The sequence below is a fragment of the Castanea sativa genome, chromosome 5 (assembly GCF_040712315.1).
Source record: "Castanea sativa cultivar Marrone di Chiusa Pesio chromosome 5, ASM4071231v1".
In the NCBI taxonomy this organism is placed as follows: Eukaryota; Viridiplantae; Streptophyta; class Magnoliopsida; order Fagales; family Fagaceae; genus Castanea; species Castanea sativa.
Window position 1 is genome coordinate 8,996,138 of NC_134017.1, and position 4,766 is coordinate 9,000,903.

Sequence of the window (4,766 nt, forward strand, 5' to 3'; positions counted from 1 at the left end):
TTACTTCACGATAATCCTGCACTTGGAAGCATTATTTAAGTCACAGCAAGTTTTTGGTCCAATAAAAAGCTAGAAAGTTCGTAACATGTAATTGATTCTTTTACGCAATTTTGTAGTCTAACTTGCAAATGATTCTAATTGTCAAGCTTGACAATTTGTAACTAGCTTTGGATCCATTATATATATATATATATATATATATATATATATATATATATATATTGATGAGGACATTTTTGACCCAAAAAACCAAGGTCTAATCGACTGACAATCAGTGCAAGTTGCCCAACGAGGCCCATTAGGCTCGTACTTGTGACCAACGACCATTGGGGACTACTTGGCCTAGGACTCAACAAGCATGAGACATGTTGACGATTCCACCCATCTAGACAAGTCTTCACTCGTCCGGCCTACGAGTCGCCCATGGTACCACGTGGCATTTGTGTGGAGATCATTGATGCCTCCCTACATGGAAATAACTTGCACCCCACGCCCAAAGACCCTACCACACGATCAGATCTTCCATATATGGGAAGAGAAGCTCTAGCATCTTAGGGCCAATAATTCCATATCCTCTCCATAAGGAAACTCCGTTGAATCATGGGATTTGGGTCAACTCTCTACCACTATATAAGCACCCATTCATGACCTATCCATGTACGCGAATGCTCCCTTGCTCTTGCATTCTTGATTTTGTGGAGATTCATTGATCATTTACTTAACCTTTAGAGGGTCTTTAGCTAGCATCTTACCAGTGCTCTCTGTAGGTTTCTCTTTGTTTGTGTTCCTCAGGTACATCCATTGGCACGTGTAAGGATGATCAGCTCACTGACGATTTTGTGCATCATCCATGTATATATATATTTCTTTCTTTCTTTCTTTTTCTTTTTTTTTGAGTTGAACTCATTTTTAGCAGTTTTTTTGTGCATCGTATGTGTTAGCAACTAGTTGTAAATAAATTGAAATAGTGGACCCCACATATTTGTTCAAGCTCTTTTATCTCTTAAATTAAGGAGCTTACTTTTATCACAAAAATGATTCACAAACTTCAAATTTGAAACTTATAATAAAAAAATTTAAAAAAAAAAGTATATGATGAGCTCTATTCCCTTATCATTATCCACAAAAAAGGGTAATCTATAGATTCTACACGTTATCTTTTGTAAATATTTTTCTTTTAAAAAAATATCAAAAAATAGAAATGGTCTCCCAAACAATTTTTTTTTTTTAGTATTTTGAAAATTGTTCTTAAAAGTGGGTGCCAAACACGTAGAATATGCAAATTATTATCTGAAAACTATTTTTAAGTTCAATTTTTTGAAAATTATTTTTATACTGTTCTGAAAATAAAAACAAAAATCCTGCTACCAATCAGGCCCTTATAGTGATGAACCTCGAGAATACCCTTGTCCAAAGAAGCCTTTGGACGATGATACGAACCATAAATGCGTCTTCAAGGCATTATCTGTTACTAAACCTAGGAATAAAGATGAGCATGACCCTTGGGCAAACGTTGAAGGCACAACATTAAACCACCCACCAAAGGTGTTATTATATCCTTAATACCCTCATTAAAGGCTCCCAATGGCTAGAAAAGAAAGCAACTCTATATATATCATATCAGAACACCAATCAAAGATACAATATCTACACTGAAAACTTGAATTCTCCTTTTGTCTTGTCTCTTAGTGTCTAGCTTTGCCATTAGAGGTTCATCGGCTGGCGCCACGTTGATAACCTTTCTGAGACAAACATTTGTTTCTACTCTAGTGCAGGTTTTTGCAAGTCCTTGATCACATTCCATCTGGACAAACCTATCAACTGACGTTAGGTTCAAGTTACACTTAGTGTAACTCTAACTCTAAACAATGTTATACCGCTCAATATTTTTTAATTGAATGCAAATTTTGACAAATATACTGTTAAATTACATTATCTTCGTATACTTTCCATACTTGCAAAATTTCAAGATGATCAAAGATTAATAGTCATGTCATCAATCAATTGTTTAAATTCAAGTTTTTGTAATTTAAAATAATGCAAAAAGATGTGTTTACAGATTGAATGGTAAATAACATCCAATTGACATGAAAATTTGCATGAATGTTAAAAACATATAGAACATTTTATTCAACAGTGAGATTTTCAAAATATGAATTATATAATAAGTTATTGGATGGTGTAACATTTTTTAGAGTTATACTGGGTGTAACTTGAATTCAACCCATATAAATATTTCATTAGCAATGTTTTATCTGAATATTGAATTCATTGGCAGTGGACCAATTCTTTTCAATGAGAAAGGGGAGGTCATACCATTTTTAACAAAGGTCCTTAATGTGGATCAATGTCGCATAGGATGTTTTGGCAAAACTTATCATGGATTAACTTCGTTTGCAATACCTGTTACGTTCACAGGTGGGTTCAATTGGGTAATGCGCGCGGCTCCAGTCTTTTTCCTTATTAAGGCATGTTTTGTCCTTTCTGTAGACGACTAAATTTCTTAGTTCGAAATAAATCAAACAAGTAAAATAGTTTCACAAATACGAATTTGCATTGACAAATGTGTGGTACAATTCTCTGTAATTACAAAAGAGTGATCCTCTGATTCGATCTCCTTGAAAGATTTATTGATTGGAATTGTGGTAATGTGATTTTGATTTGAACATAAGATATTCTTCAATTTGGCTGAGGAATGGATCGAAGATCTTTGAAACGGAATTACAATGAATCTCTGGCTATGAGCTTGTTAGAAATTCTTTGTTCTTCGTGTTCTTTGTGTGTTCTTCGTGTTCTTCGTGTATTCTTCGTGTGTTCTTCATGTTTGAAGGTTTGTGGTGGAAGTTCTTCGGTGCTTTAGAGGCTTGATTCCGTAGAACTTCGTTGATTTATGGTTTGTTGAGGTTTCTGGAGGCTTTTGAGCTTGATTCCAGTGAACTTTGAGATCTGGACGAGTAGTTTGGATGATTTTGCTTCGAATGTTGTTTGTATTCGAGGTTGAAGTTCTTGAATTTCTTGGAGGCTTTGAGGTTTGATCCTGGCAGAGCTTCTGGGTTTCTGAACTCAAGATATCTTCTTCCTTCTCTCTGTTCTGTGTTTGTGTCCTCCTAAATGTCTTAGGAAGGCTTCTATTTATAGGAGTTTAGGAGTAGGTGAGCGACACGTGGCGGAGTATGATTGGTGACACTTGTCACAGCTTGATTGGTCCGCTTATGTCATCGCTTACACGTGCAGGGCTGCTTGTGTCATCGCTTACACATGCTGATGCAGTTTCATGCCTTTATTTCAATGACACTTGGCAAATTTCTATTGGAATTCGAATAGTGATGGAAAAACCTAGCAGCAGTACGTGGCGCCTTGTAATTAGCTGTATTTTGTGGACTTGGTAGTATGATGTGTCAGCTTGTGATAGGTCGAGAATTTTCCCTCTCTACAAATGCCCCCTCGAGACTCGTTCATGCACACAGTTTTTAGAGTGTGGTGAATGAATGAGTCTTGAAAGAAAGTGGAATTTTTTTTTTTTTTTTTTTTTTTTTATACTTGACTCTTCTAGTGAAATAGTTGAAGGTGGTGGAGCTTTTAACAGGATGAAGTAATTGCAAAAGAGTAGACCCACCCATATGAAAGGTTTTGATGAGACCGAGAAGGGGTCTGCCAGTATTTGAATGTGCTCGTGTGACCGAGCTTTCTGAGCAAAGGTTAAGTCAAAGTAATTTCATAAGAGTATTTTGGATCGTTGGTGGCGATCACAGGGTGTTGAAGATGGAGAAGAGGTGAGAATGTTGGCTGGGTACAGCATGCAGAGCTCTGGAGCTAGGCTCTTATTTTTAAGGACTTCTGGTGAAGTTATATCTGAAGGGTATACTTCGGGTCACAGAGAGAACATGTGGGAGTGTGGTCGAATGTGCTTGTGTTATCGCATCACTCTGGTTAAGTTGAGGTAATTTCAGAAGGGATTTTGGGCATGTTGTTGTTGATGGTGAAAGAAGATGGTGATGAAGCAAAGTGAATGGGTGAGACATACGACACCATGGCCCTGACCCTGCATGTTGGAGACTCTCTGGCGTAGATGTCTTTGGGAAGTACACCTTCAGATGTGGGACTGGCTGCATGTTGAATGAAGTCCGACGGCAAGTCATTGAATGCGCATGTGTGACTGGACCATACTGACGGACATTAAGTTGAAGTAATTTCAGAAGTATATTTTCTGAAATTCTTCAAGCTGATCTTAAGTTGGAGTAATTCCAGAAAGTGTGCTTTGTGGTACCAGCAATGATGACCTTTGGACCCCATGCTGGTGGAAACATGGAATGAGGCTTCGGTGACCCTTTACCGACACCAAAGGCTGATTTCTGATGAGCTGGTACCTTGGAGGTCATCACAAGTGTTGGATGGGAGACAATTTGTAGGATACCCCAACACTTTTTACCATCTTCGCCTGATGCAACTTTGTTGGGAAAGCACAACAAATGAAAGATGGAGCTAACTTGTGATCCTGGTTTTAGAGACCAGCCAAGCTGCTATTTGTTCCGAACCACTACTTCTAATGGGAGACCAAACAGTTGAAGAGAGACTACAGGTGTCTCTGCTGGACTTGGATTTCCTGGCCAACCAATTCCACGGAGGCATGGAAGGTCGATGCAGACCTTGTTATGAATAACTCTATGAACAAACATGGTGATTATGTGAGGAAACAAAATTTGTTTGAATCCTAAAACAGTGATGATGTTGTGAGAAGGGTTACTACTGAACCATGAAGGGGTTGA